Here is a 15,272-nt window from a genome sequence, read left to right as displayed (position 1 = left end):
TACAGTGTAAATGTCTGTACTCTTATTATTAATTATTTGTCTTGTGGTGGCACCACCTGAAAACCAGAAAAGATTCAGACTCCCTTGTGCTAGGTGCTCTTAACATCTTGAATGATTAAATCACAGTCCAGAAGGACAGACAGTGAAGAAAGCAGCTTGTCCTTAGCAGATAAATTGGGTGAAACTTTGAGGACTCCTTTATACAACAGAAATGTCTGAAAGCTGCAAAGGAACCAAAGGTGACCCTTGTTAAAAGAGATTTCAAATTGACACATCATATGTCTTATCTGGTGTCTTCAGGAGAGAGCTTTTTCCTTCACTGTGTTTCAAGGACTGTATTGAACAATCCATGTGATTCCTACATTCTCTCACATTCCAATTCAACCAAAGAGGTCCCCTGCAGAGTTCGTGCTTGCAACCCTTGAATAAAAGTTTCTCACACTACAACACCATTATATCAGGGATACCAGGGAAAGATGATCCAAGTAATTCAACAAACCTTTACATCAAAGGTAACCCACAGGGGGTGGATCCGTTCAGAATCTCTCTCTCAAATCTTTTAAAATGCATCCTGTGATTTTTATAGCCCTTGTGCATTTTATTTTTATCCCTTATAATAAGAAATTCGTTTCTCAGAATCTCCAGTTGCATAGAGCTTATTATTTGTAATTTATATTGCACCAACACTGTGTTAAACATGTTATAAACAAATAAAGCTTTAAAAGTTAATCAGCTGTATGCCAATGCCCAGACCCGAAGAAGAGCTCTTTGAAAAAGTTTGTCTCTTTCACCAATAGATGTTGGTCCAATAAAAGATAACCTCACCCATTTTGTCCCTAACATCCTGGGACCACACCGGTACACATTCAATTCAAGTGTGAAGCTGTTCCTTCCAGTCTAAACAGATAGTAGAATTTGTTACAAGAACTTTAAAAAATTAGCATCAGCTAAAAGGATCTTGGTGGCCTGTCTATTAATTTTTCATCATGCTTCCATTTAGTTGTAAACATTTACCTCAGGAGGTTGTCAGTGGAAATACAAACTATTTTAATATGCAGGCACCTCCCTGTTTAAAGATTGTGGTTTTCTAGTCCTAATGGATTGTGCGGACAAAAATGTTTAGAATCATTGCAGTGACTTTTCAGAACACTGTAGGCAGGCACCATAGACTCCGCCTATCCTTCCTGTGCCCTGCTCAGTAAAAAGTTTACTTTTGCAAAATGTTGCCAATTAATTACTGGGATCTTTGGCAGAGCAGGTAACAACCACAAGAAACCCCTGTCGCTAATCCAGATCTAATACTAGAGATCATGTTGACAGTTAGTACTGAATGGATTGTGAACATACTAAAAGGAAGAAGATACGGTAGGTCACTCCATCATGAAGATGGAAGATAGCTTCCCTAGCCTTATGTGCCCAATTTTCAATGCTCTGTCCCTCCCCTGCAATATCCCCCAAATTTCAGCCTGAAACCTTACATGCCACATTTCATCACAGGGTAGATATTTCCTGAGAAGTTCAGCAAAAATCAGAAAAAGAAAAAAAAAGTTTTAAAGTTACAATATTTTGAAAATGCACCTGTCCTTCGCTTATTGGAAAAAAATCCATCTTTGTTTTGTTGGCCTTGCTGAGGAAGAGTGCCTTTTTGAGTTTTGGATGAGGAGGTAAAGAGTTACTTTTTAAGTGTATAAAGACCAACCTTGATATTTTCAAACTACAGAGGGCAACATTAAGGTTGGGTGGACAGTGTCAGTCAAGTGGGGTTATTGCAACTCCATTAGTGTCATGTTTTTATTTCTTCACAATTTATTCTGGTTTGGAGCCTTGGGAGTCAGAGGCCAACACTTTCCTATTCATAGAGTACGGAAACATTAGTGTCAAATTGATCAAGGAGTGAGTGAAAAAACATAAGTACAGGAACTTCAGGGGTCTACCACGAAACACCCCTGAATGGGGTCCAAATTGCCTTCCATGCTGTTACAATGCCGCATAAAGGACTTTCAGGCTGGGATCCTCTTGCCCCTTCCCCTAAACAAAGGAGTATAGTGGAATAGGACTCCCTACTTCTAGTAGGGGAGAGTCTGTGACTGATTATTCTCAACCAGTGAAGGGGTAGGGCACTGTTATATCTGTTCATAAACACCGTCTATTAACACAAGTTGGGCTCCAAGTTAAGGTCCCCTCTATCATTCCCAGAAGCTGACTGATCTCTCAGGGATCTCCAATGAAGACTGAGGATCAATAGCACAGAGGAGTGGTTGGCAGCATGAGGCTGGTAGCCAGCTGGACGGCTTTTGTCAGAGGACTAAGGAGTTCCATTGTGTTGGGGGAAGGCAAAAGGAGTGATCAGAAGATGAGAGAGTGGAAGAGGGAAAAACTTTGAGGAACACAGTATACACCTTTTCTGGACAACGTGAAGTATAGCTACTTTGATAGTCCTCTGCCTTTCCCTTGCATTCAAAAGCAGAGCTGCATCCCACTTTGTAAAACTGCCAGGAAGTTCTAGTGGCAGCTTCCTATTTAATTATTGCTGCAAAATTAAATTTCTTTTGGTAATGAGAATGTTTTATGTATTCCATTGTTGCATGTGTGCTATATGAAAGAAAAACCACAGCAACACTACTGCAAAAAACACTGTGGTTAAATATAGACACATAATAACCATGTTGCACTCTAAGACAAAACTAAGCATGCCAGGGCTCAAATAAAAAACTTCTGCATTAGCAGGCTATATACAGAGATCCAAGGTTGCAGCAAATGGCTTCCATCAGACAAGCTTCGCTACTCTCTACATTTATTTTCAATTGCAAACTGGATGACTAGTGCCAGATCCTGGGGTTCTGATGAGCTGCATGAGCATCATTAAGGGGTGCATGTGTACAGGTGTCTTAATTTTCCTGCAGCTCTGTGCAGGATTGATCCTCCTGCATCATTTTAGTCTAGAGCTGCGTGAGGGCTGTCATTGTTTACATTTTGCTGAAAAGCAGTTGAGGATTGGTGTCCTGGCCAGGCACCCTTTTTTCCAGTTACACATTTCCCCCCCTCAGATATACTGACAGCTGGGTGAAGATGAGAATAAAAACTCCTACATGGGCTACATGCATTTGGACGTTTCTTCTTAAGTGTGATCTTCCCTTGACCGTTAAACCATCTTTAAGGTCATATTACACACTGCAGTATTCTGGAGAATATTGCCCTGTATCAATGTCAGTAAGGTAAATATTAGCTGTAGCAACACGAAATCACATCTCATTTAGTTCCAATTACACACTAGCCATAATGGGCAAGATTCTGGCCCCCCCCAGCCCCTACATGCTGGCCCGGTCCAACTCTGTTACAGCCTTAATTTACACCCACTTAAGCATACAAAAGGGAGTTTATATTGGTTTAATTTACACTCCAACGCCTAGGCTATACTAGAAATTTATATCAGTATAGCTACATCTCTCAGGGGTGAGGATTTTTCAGACCCCTGAGAGACATAAGTTCCCAGTGTAGACCAGCCCTTAGTCTTCTTTGCATTGCACTAGCACATGCAAGTTTGTAAACTCTGAATATAGACATGCTGTATAATATAAACCAGGCTACTCTGGTAATTCATTGGATTAAGTCATACTAATCTAGGGACCACCAATGCAGCTCATCTACATTAGGAGTTTACATTTTACATTAGGAGTTTACAGGAGTTTTTAAGGTCAGGCTTGACAAAGCCCTGGCCGGGATGATTTAGTTGGGGATTGGTCCTGCTTTGAGCAGGGGGTTGGACTAGATGATCTCCTCACGTCCCTTCCAACCCTGAGATTCTATGATTAATGGAACTAGACTGATACAGTTACACGAGGGAAAACTCTCTAATATAGGCAAGACCTCAGACTCACTGGACCAAATTCCAAAGTGCTGTATTAAAGGGAGTGGGTGTATATTACAAACTGGTTGGGGTAGTGATCCGAAAGAAGTCTAAATTGACGTAGCATACATATGTATGGAATGAAGGGTCCATGAGTTGAAAGAAGGATTAAATTAAATCTATTTACAGAGTTATTCTACATTTAAAATGCTGCAGCTGCACTGCTGTAACACTTCACTGTAGACACTACCTATGCCACCTACCTGAGAGGCAGTAGTTAGGTCTACAGAAGAATTCTTCTGTTGACCTACCACTGGTCTTCATTGGAGGTTAGGTTGGTATGGCTACATCTCTCTTAGAATCACTTCTGAATTTGGCCCTTATCCTTCAGCAAATATTCTCCTAGGCCTGGTCTACACCAGGAATTTACAATCGGTGTACCCACGTCTCTCAGGGATGTGAAAAATCTATCCCCCTGAGACACGTAGCTATATCAACCTAACCCCCCGGTGTTGACAACACTAGGTCAACAGAAGAATTCTTTTTTGTCAACCTAGCTACCATCTTAGGGGAAGTGGTTTACCTACACCAACAGGAGAGGCCCTCTCGTTGGCATACGTATACTGAAGTGCTACAATGGCATAGCTGCAGTGGCTCAGCTGTGTCTCTATAGCGTTTTAAGTGTAGAGAAGCCCTTAGTAAAAGAAATGGATTTGTCAGATCTGCCCAACACTATTACATATAATGGCAGTTCCTAAGCATCAACTATTTATTTACTTAATGATTCATTCTCTCCTCCATACGTTTATTTAAATAGCCTAACCACATCCATTGTTGCTCATTACAAGCTGGAAATGACTTTACAATGTCATGTTCAATTGACTCTAATCATTCCCACCTGGTCTTTGACTACAGTCACCACTCATCAGTGAAAAGAAAAGGAGTACTTGTGGCTTGGTTAGTCTCTAAGGTGCCACAAGTACTCCTTTTCTTTTTGCGAATACAGACTAACATGGCTGTTACTCTGAAACCACTCATCAGTGAACATTTGCAGAAGAAAAGAATAAATCAGCATTTCACTTGGGATAAAATACTATTGGGGAAACATGTATTTAGAGCTCAATCCAGCACCCAATGACATCAGTTAAAAGACTCCTGGTGACTTCACCAGACATTGGACTCAGGCCCTTAGAACAAAAAATGCCACAGTTCTTCGAGCACCTTCTGTGTGATGACATTGCGAAACATCCTTTCAGGTGCATTTCTCCTCTGAAAGCTGACTGTGTAAAAAGGGCACCATAGGGCTCCACGCTAATTCCCCCTCAGGCCAGGTCTAATAGTAGGAATTACTTTGGGATAGCTACATCTCTCAAGAGTATAAAAATTCCACACCCTGAGAGACATTGCTATACCAACCTAACCCAGTGTAAACCAGCGCTAGGTTGATGGAATAATAGCTACTGCCTCTTGGGGAGGTGGATTACTTACACTGACCTTCCTTAATTAGCTGGTGGCAACACCTGATTTCCTTTGTTTTCTTTCTCAGCTCTTCCCCCGGAGCTGGGGGGGGAGGGGTGAAAGGGCTTGACGGTACCCCACAGGAAGGAATTCCCAAGTGCGCCTTCCTGGGTTCTCAAAGGGGTTTATGCACTTGAGTGGCGGCAGCATCTATCCATCCCAGGTCAGAGAAAAGCTGCAACCTTGGGAGTTTAATACAAGCCTAGAGTGGCCAGTATTAATTTGGGGGAAGCCCTCCTGTTGGCGTAGGTAGTGACTGCATTGAAGCACTACATGGATCTGCTGCAGCATTTTAAGTGTAGGTGTACCCTCAGTGATTCCAGATTAAATGTGTTCAGTTTACAAGTAAAAAGATGGGAGGAGTTTAACTGCCAGCCATGTAAATTCAACCTCAGATCTGAAGTTGATGCTCTGTTCTTTCTGGTTTGTGCATCATCACTGTCACAGGGTGCAGACTCCCCCGGCAGTGCTTCCTGCTGGTCATCTTGGGGAAATTAGCGTTCCAGCCTCTGGAGCACCCTCTCCAGGCCGGTGTCTTGCCGCCCCTGGCCCCCCCATGTCCCTCCCGGACCCCGGTGCCCCTTTCACTGGGTGCTGCCCCCTGGCAGTACCCCACAGTTCTGGGTCTCCCCCTCCCAGAGGAACCCCCCACCCACTATCCCTACCTCACCTTAGTCATAGGCTCCTGCCAGTCACCAGCTAGTCCCCGCACCCTGCAGTATGAGCCACTCATCACAGGCAGGGCTAGGTTTGGACCTGCTGCCTCTGCCTACCCATGGCTACCCCTACAACCCCCGTACTTAATAGGCTTTCCTAGGCCAAAGCTCCCCAGCTCCCTTGGCCTTTCCCCAGCCCTGCTCCAAACTGGGTGTCCTGCTCGGCACCTTGTAGCCAGGCCCTTCTCCCTCTACAAGCAGAGGGAGACTCTCCTAGAGCTTCTGGCTCAAAGCCTTTATAGAGCCAGCTGGGCCCTGATTGGGGCATGGCCCCTAGCTGCCACCACTTCCCCCAATCAGCATTTAAAATTAGGAAACTAATTAACAATTCTATTAACAATGCATGAACCAGAATAGAATCCAGCTCCCTTTCTCATAGCTCTGCAGGGCTACCAGGGGTAAAAAGTTATAAAAACATGCTTTTGTCAGTGAGCAGATGTGACACTGGGTACACAGAGGCACCTAATATTCTGAGTCAGAAGGAGCCATTTTTACATGATTACTTTTTTCCCACAGCCACATTAATTATCTATGCTTTTGTAAGCCCTTTGTGATGGGAGCAGATACCAGATCCAGCAGACGAGAAGTTGATCCCCTGCTCAAGGCTCTGGTGGCTCACAGCTATACCGGTGGAATGCAGGGCTCCTGACAGAACAGACTCTAGGCACGTGCTGAGCCACACAGGACTTTTTCAGGAGCCCCTTCTGTTCAGTACTCTCTTTCAAAACACACACACACACACACACACAAAATGGCCTTTTGAGACATTTCAGAGTAACAGCCATGTTAGTCTGTATACGCAAAAAGAAAAGGAGTACTTGTGGCACCTTAGAGACTAACCAATTTATTTGAGCATAAGCTTTCATGAGCTACATCTGATGAAGTGAGCTGTAGCTCACGAAAGCTTATGCTCAAATAAATTGGTTAGTCTCTAAGGTGCCACAAGTACTCCTTTTCTTTTTGAGACATTGTTTCACCTCCCCATCAGGAAAGATGAACTACAAGATTCCAAACCCTCTCTCAGTTGCTTAACACCAGTTCCTGATATAGATCTAGCTGATATAAACATTCTGGCCTCTCATCCACCCACCTCCCTCAGTTTTGACAAACTCTTTATATGTAAGGAATATTATTTTATTCTTCCCCGCATCTAGCAACTCACTTTTCCACACCACTGTGATGCTGGTAAACCAAGTGTAAGCTCTGGCCAAGGCTGTAGGCATTAGCTAAGAACTGACAAATTCATAGTTGGAAACCAAACCAGCTCACCAGTATGTTAGTTTTGTTCAAAACAAGGTATTAGTCTTATAAGAATGTATTTAGTGTTTAGACTCTATGAAATGCTTGCTGCATGCACTGATCTCACTTGTAATGTCTGAATTTCATGCTATAAGGAAATATGTAAGTTTTTCTTTATAACCTGGAAAATGTTTGCTATGAACTTGTGAACCCAGGCACGGGAATCATCCTCCCCGTCCCCATCCAAGAGGACTATCAATAGTTAAGTGGGCCATTATAAGACAAAAGCCTTTTTAATTGCCCCATCCACCCAGGGAGAAGTACCTGCAGAAGGTCTCCTCCCATTGGTCTGAATGCTGGAAGAGGGAAATAAATATATTGGGGTGGCCAAACTGGCTCGGGAGCTGCATGAGGCTCTTTTACAGTTAAAGTGCCACTCAAGGAGCTCTCCACAGCCGTCCCTCCCACCTAACAGACAGGGGGAGGGAGCTTGGTGCTTCTGCCCTGCTGGTGGGGTTTGGGGCTTCTGCCAGAGATGACTGGTGCCTGCTGAGTGTGTGTGTGGGGGGGCACAATTTAAAGGTTGCTCGCTAACAGCTTGAGTCACTCCCCCCCAGCATGCCCCCCCTTACACTCAGCAGCCCCTCCCTGCAGCTCCCAGCTGTTTGCTGCAGTCTCTCCCCACAGCCAGTCCCAGGTGGCTGGCTCCGGCAGCTGTTGTGCAGGGAGGGGCCCTATGGCACCATGTGACTGAGCAGGGCCAGCAAACCCTGGCAAAAATATGGGGAGGGGGCACGTGACCCCATGCGCTTCCCCACGCATCGCCTATGGCTTTTGCCCACTGTGGAGTTTCAGCCCCATGGGGCACACCTGTTGGGGCTCGGGGCTACAGCAGAAGCGGAGCTGAAGCCCAGAGACCCCTCTTCCCCACAGCCAGAGGGCTCCCACAGGGCTGAAGCCTCGAGACACCCCTCTCCACAGGGCTGAAGCCCCAAGCCTCAGCAGGTGTGCCCTGGCTCTCAAATTTCTCAAGACTGTCATATGTGGCTCGAAGGGCTGCAAGTTTGGCCACCCCTGAAATATACAGTGGACATGAAGATTTTTCATTTCTTTGCTGTTTGAACTCACACAGAGGGCCAGAGACACTAAACTGAAGCCAGAGATCCCCTTCCCTGGGTTTGTCCTGAAATACACTTTGAATTAACAGGTGTCTTCAACTCTGTCACTCTTAGGATTTAGATTGCAACTCATTGTGTACATATATTAGCTTGCTTTAACCTGTAAATAACTTTCTTATTTATGTTTCCTAGTTAATAAATCTTTAGCTAGTTTGTTGCAATACTGGCTACAGGCGTTGACTTTGGTGTAAGATTTACAGTGCCAATTGATCTGGGGTAAGTGACTGACACTGGAAGCAACCTGAATATTTTGTGATTTTTGGTGTAAATGATCTTTTATCACTAAGTCCAGCTTGGAGAGTCTAAGGGGACTGTCTGTGACTCCATGGAAAGACAGTTATAGTGATCCATGAGTTCACATTGGTCACTGGCTTGGTGAAATCTAATTATAGAATTTACCACTAGGTTGGGGTATCTGCCCTGGTTTTGAAAGTCTGCCCTGAGTTAGGCACCCAAGGTCATGAGCCACTCCAGACAGCGTGACAACCACATTCCAACAATGAAAGACAGTGTCTTTCTCATGATGAGACCAACTCTTCCTCTATGTTTCTGTGACAACTGAGATCATGTGAGGCACCTGAGCTAACAGTCCCCTCCTGATACAAGCAGGAGACGAGGGTTAGTGACAGGCACTCTCAGTGAGAGGCCCTTGGCTATCCAATTTGCTCCCTCTCCTGCCTAGAGCCCAGATCCACCTGTTTGCCCATGCTTTTTCTGGAGAGGGATGGGATGATTAGGTGCTGACTGAGGGGCAGTGGAGACCGGGTTGGGAGAAGTCAACTAGAGGTTGGAAGATATTGTAGTAGTTCTGCGGTTTTTCTCTTGTATGATTTACAGGCCAGGTTGAGTGCCCCATGTTAATATTTTATTGGAAATGTTTTATACAAATGTTGTAATGTGCCTAGAGCCCAGGATAGATGCAGTAAAAAAAATATGAATAAAAAATAAATCATGCACAGCCCATGCAAATATCACATCCTCCAATTCTTAGATGGTTTGTGGACATGGCCTGACAACTCACATCTTATTTCACAAAGGGCTCCACAAAATCTAGAGCCAGTCTGGGCTAAGGAACATGTGATATGGTACCAGATCCTCACATGGTATAAACCACGATAGCTCAATTGACTCCAATATCACATTACATCAAATTACACCAGCTAAGGATCTGGCTTTTAATTACTCTCATATCTTTTTAGGCGAATTCAGTGAACTCCCTATGTTCTCTCATATCTTTTGGCATCTACAATAAGCTTTCTAGCGTCTCTTATCAATTCCATTCACTTCGATGACCTCCCCTGGCATGTCTCAAACCTTTAGCTTCTTCTTCTTCTTCTTCTTCCTTTTTGCTCTTCTCTCAGCACTTATGTGGTCAAAAGCAAATATTTTTGCCAAATTTGTCCGGAATTGGTTGAGCCTGATCTGGAATTACAGAAGCCCCCAAAAATGCTGTGGTTTTGGATCAGCCTTGTAGCTCTTTTAAGTAAACAAACAAAACCCCACTTTAATTTAGATACACAATTTCCAGGCCATTATTGTCAGAATGCAGATAAAAGGCTTTGGGGTATTAAAAAACAAAATCTAAATAAGCAGCAGCAGAATTCAGCGGAATTAAGAGTGGGGCTCTGCCTGCCTTTGATATGACATTCCAATAGAGTATTCTGGTTTTTCCCAGCGTCCAGCGCACGTGAGCAGGTTTCTAAATAAAGTGGAGAAAAAATTCCACTCATCAGTCTGACTGTTCTTTAAATGGCAACGGGGGGAGGGGGTTTAAAGTCGATGAGCAAATTTGAAATCCATGTTAAAGTACAATTGCATAAAACTCTTCCTCAGTGCCGGTACAGTTCATTGCACATAGTTTCATATCACTAGGCCATCTGTTCTAAATTAAGAAAGTAAAGATAGAAAGTTTTCAAAATAAATGGCTTAGAGTAACAAATGCAAACTCTGTATCCTTCCAGAAAATCTGTTTATTCTTGCTTCCTTTCAGTATTCATTAAGGTAAGGATGCTCTACGCTAATTCAACAATAAATACAGAAAGTCTAGACTTCAGCTGAAGGAATAAAATAAATCCACTTGAATCTACTTGCTCTTAATTAACATATTTGCCATCCACACCTCGTTGCCTTTTGGAACAGTAAATTAATAACTGATGTTTATCAAGAGAATACAAACATTCCTTTAAACACGTCCTCTTCGCCTTTGTTGTACTTTATCTTTCACAAGATAGTTATTTATCCTTTGATTTGAACCCCTGTATTCAGTTTTCAGCAGGGTAATACCAGCCTAACATTAATGTAAGCATGTGGAAAAGTAATCTATATTAATGGACTATATTCTCATTGTGAATATGAACCCCATCTAGTGGTCAAAATATATTTATATAAAATAAGGCAGGCCAGTGCCCACGACAATACTAAAAAGAATACTCAAAAACTAAATCTCAGCAGCCTCTAAACTTAAACAGAACAATCCACCAGTGAAATCAAATGCAATGTTAGAATTTTACAGATAGCGTGTCTTTCAAAAAGGAAGCCTAAGGCTTAATTATGGAGGATGAAAAGTGATTTTTGTATGTGAATTATGATACAGTACTCAATAGAGGCAAATGCAAAAATACATCAGGACAAATTAAAGTACTATAGATCTTATATTTATAGGAAAGGGATGTTGGCCAAGATTTCAAAAAAAGATTTCAAACCTAATATTTGGCTCCTAAATACATATTTAGGGCTTATCTACATTACCTGCTGGATCCACGGGCAGTGATTGATCGAGTGGGGGTCTATTTATCGCGTCTAGTCTAGACGCGATAAATCGACCGCCAAGCGCTCTCCTGTTGACTCCAGTACTCCACCAGGGCGAGAGGCGCAGGTGGAGTCGATGGGAGAGCATCAGCTGTCAACTTACCACAGTGAAGACACCACACGCAGTAAGTAGATCTAAATACATTGACTTCAGCTACATTATTCACGTAGCTGAAGTTGCGTAACTTAGATCAACGCCGCCCCCCGCCCAGTGTAGACCAGGCCTTAGTCACCTAAATCAGTTGCCTGATTTTCAAAAGTGCTGAGCACCCAGGAACTCCCACTGACTTCAAGGCATTTTTGTGCTTTTAGTCTCCTCAAATACATTCTGTTCACTTAGAGTGAATTTCTGTCACTGCTCCTTCCCACCCTCCATCATCTGTGCAGTTCCCCTGTGCAGTGACCCAGGAAATGGAGAGGCCATACCAGGGGCTACAGAGCATGTTGTATACACTATGGAGCTGAGTGCCATAGCAGTCTACTCTATCCTAACACATGTGAAGGAGAAAGGGTTGTGGCTGGACCGGGGAGAAGTGAATAGCAGGTCTGCAAAATGCCCACAGATACTAACCACAAACCCTGGATGGAGGATGCAACCCCATGGGCTGGACTAGTGATCCTGCAGTGGCTATATGGATGTCCAATGCCTTGCCACCAAATTGGGTAAGAGAATTTCATCCCACAGTTCAAACAGTGGTAATATATAATCATCACTTGCATTGGTGTGGATGGCCTAATTCTTGGGACTCTGGGACAGTCCATGCCAGCGTGGGAATTCTGCTACCCTTTTACAGAATGCAGTTTGCACTGCCCAGGACTTCTGGCTGGTGCAGAAAGTCCCTCACCCTTCTCCTGGCCCTCCAGCTCTGAGGAGTCACTACCCCTACAGTGCCAAACTCTCCTGGTCCTTTCACTCAGGATACATCTACACCGCAAATGAAAGTGTGATTGTAGGACAGGTAGGCATACCTGGGCAAGCTTTAATCTAGCTGGCGTGGATAACAGTGGTAGTGAGGACATGGCAGCACAGGTCATCCAGTCCAATACAAGCCCACTGTGGACTCTGGTATGTACTCAGGTTGCTGGCCCTCAACAGGATCTGTGATCCTATGTTGTCACTGCTACTGTTAGCTATGCTTACTAGGTTAAACTAGTATGACTATGTTAACGTGCGCTGCAATCACACCTCCAATTTGCAGTGTAGATGTACCCATGGGAAGCACAAATGTAACAACTACTCCTTCAGCTGTTGGTGGGAATAAAACCTCACACCTTCAGCATAGGTTTCTACATCTTGAGCTATTCGCTGGTGGTAGAAGCAGGATTTTATACTCTATGTGGGCCAGCCAGTAGAGGGAGATATAATCTCATATATTTAGATGAGGATTGTAGCAGGATCCTTCACATTGCCACTAGGATGATTTCAAAAGCTTCCACAAGCATTTCTCCTCTTAATAAATTAAAAAACAATAGCACAGACTATTGCATGCATTTCCAATGTAAAACAGAGTCTATAGGGCTATAATAATTTAAAATAATGAGTTTTCAAAATGATTGTTATTGCTAATAATTTTTTAATATTATATAAAAATTATTTTACTCTCAAACTGTTTCTTCCACCTATTCTGGGAAAGTTATATTCAGCAATGTATTAGTCATTGCTTAATTATCCTTAAGAAGTCTTATTAATATGTATGTATGAAGATCTATCTGGCAGGAAAGCATTTTAATGATGTCGCTGAAAGGCAACAAGCTATAATTTCGATAAGAGTGTTATGTCATGACTAAACAATAGCAAACTCATTAAAGCAGCCCAGAAATAGTGTGCTGGGTGGAAGTAAAAATTCAAATCCATTTTAATATTTTAATTACAATCTTAATAAGAAAATGTTTAGACATCTTGCCTGCATAGTTAGAGAATCAAATGATTTAGAAATATCCCTGCTGGTAAAAGTATTTAAAAATGTAGTCTACAGCTTCCAGTCGCATTATTGGCAGCCAGTGTAAAACCCAAATATGAAAGGAACAGTTGGAAACTAAACATTTTGTGGTCCGTTAATTAGTCTCAATCAAACTTAGAATTTTTAAGTAATTAAAACATGAGGCCTACAATCTCAGCAGAATATAACTAGAGGCTCCAGTGCATAGGCTGTAATGTTCCATGTCAGTAAATAACAGTCTACACTTTAAAATCAAGGACATGATTGATAAATAGTAGTGGTTTTCAACCTTTTTTCATTTACGAACCCCAAAAAATGTTGAATGGAGGTGCAAACTCTATGGAAATCTTAGACATAGTCTGTGGACCCCCAGAGGTCCACAGACCACAGGATGAAAACCACTTATATACATCATATGTAATGGCATATATTTTTTGTACCCAATATGGGTGCTTTACCTTTTATGTAGTATTTTGTGATGGATATCTGCTTCTTCTCCTTAAGGTAAATCATCAACACTTAACATAACCTTACCCAGTGCTTTCTGAACAACCCCACTAAACCTAAGGAGGCAACATGCCTAAATACAAACATAAAAGGGAAAGAAGAAAATAGAACAGCAAGAGAGCTAATGAAAGGAGAGAGGTCTGAGAGAGAATGAGAATGAAAGCAGGGAATGGAGAAAAGAGAGGCAGAGAAGACCAGGAGAGCAGAAAGCAAGAACCTGGGATTCACAGAGTGGGTACTTACCAAACTGTCAAGCTGAGACACTGTGAATAGTGGGGGGTATCACAGAAGCATGGATGAGAGTTCAAGCATGTCACTGAAACACATAGTGAAATCCTTCATGTAAGATTTAACTGCCTTGGACTGAATACAAAACTATGCAAAAAATAAGTGCAATTTGGCTGATCTGTACTTGAATTGGCAAGCGGTGAAATGGAAAAAGCTGACAGGGAAGGGCAGGGAGTAAAAATTAAAGAGGGAAAGAATCATAGAATCATAGAATATAAGGGTTGGAAGGGACCCCAGAAGGTCATCTAGTCCAACCCCCTGCTCGAAGCAGGACCAATTCCCAGTTAAATCATCCCAGCCAGGGCTTTGTCAAGCCTGACCTTAAAAACCTCTAAGGAAGGAGATTCTACCACCTCCCTAGGTAACGCATTCCAGTGTTTCACCACCCTCTTAGTGAAAAAGTTTTTCCTAATATCCAATCTAAACCTCCTCCACTGCAGCTTGAGACCATTACTCCTCATTCTGTCATCTGATACCACTGAGAACAGTCTAGAGCCATCCTCTTTGGAACCCCCTTTCAGGTAGTTGAAAGCAGCTATCAAATCCCCCCTCATTCTTCTCTTCTGCAGGCTAAACAATCCCAGCTCCCTCAGCCTCTCCTCATAACTCATGTGTTCCAGACCCCTAATCATTTTTGTTGCCCTTCGCTGGACTCTCTCCAATTTATCCACATCCTTCTTGAAGTGTGGGGCCCAAAACTGGACACAGTACTCCAGATGAGGCCTCACCAATGTCGAATAGAGGGGAACGATCACGTCCCTCGATCTGCTCGCTATGCCCCTACTTATACATCCCAAAATGCCATTGGCCTTCTTGGCAACAAGGGCACACTGCTGACTCATATCCAGCTTCTCGTCCACTGTCACCCCTAGGTCCTTTTCCGCAGAACTGCTGCCTAGCCATTCGGTCCCTAGTCTGTAGCTGTGCATTGGGTTCTTCCGTCCTAAGTGCAGGACCCTGCACTTATCCTTATTGAACCTCATCAGATTTCTTTTGGCCCAATCCTCCAATTTGTCTAGGTCCTTCTGTATCCTATCCCTCCCCTCCAGCGTATCTACCACTCCTCCCAGTTTAGTATCATCCGCAAATTTGCTGAGAGTGCAATCCACACCATCCTCCAGATCATTTATGAAGATATTGAACAAAACCGGCCCCAGGACCGACCCTTGGGGCACTCCACTTGATACCGGCTGCCAACTAGACATGGAGCCATTGATAACTACCCGTTGAG

The 15,272-nt window shown here is 43.2% G+C and overlaps 1 protein-coding gene across 1 annotated transcript in view; it reads right to left on the bottom strand.

Annotated features, from left to right (window-relative positions):
• Positions 1 to 14,046, bottom strand: part of WLS (Wnt ligand secretion mediator) — a 117,023-nt gene extending 102,977 nt beyond the window's left edge. Inside the window, exon 1 of the mRNA XM_048859995.2 lies at positions 13,997 to 14,046. The gene's annotated coding sequence lies outside the window, so the exon portion shown is untranslated. The remainder of the gene's footprint in view (positions 1 to 13,996) is intronic.
• Positions 14,047 to 15,272: the final 1,226 nt, after the last annotated feature.

The sequence above is a fragment of the Caretta caretta genome, chromosome 8 (assembly GCF_965140235.1).
Source record: "Caretta caretta isolate rCarCar2 chromosome 8, rCarCar1.hap1, whole genome shotgun sequence".
NCBI lineage: Eukaryota > Metazoa > Chordata > Testudines > Cheloniidae > Caretta > Caretta caretta.
The sequence above is the reverse complement of the archived record's forward strand: the minus strand, read 5'-3'. Positions and strand labels throughout refer to the sequence as shown.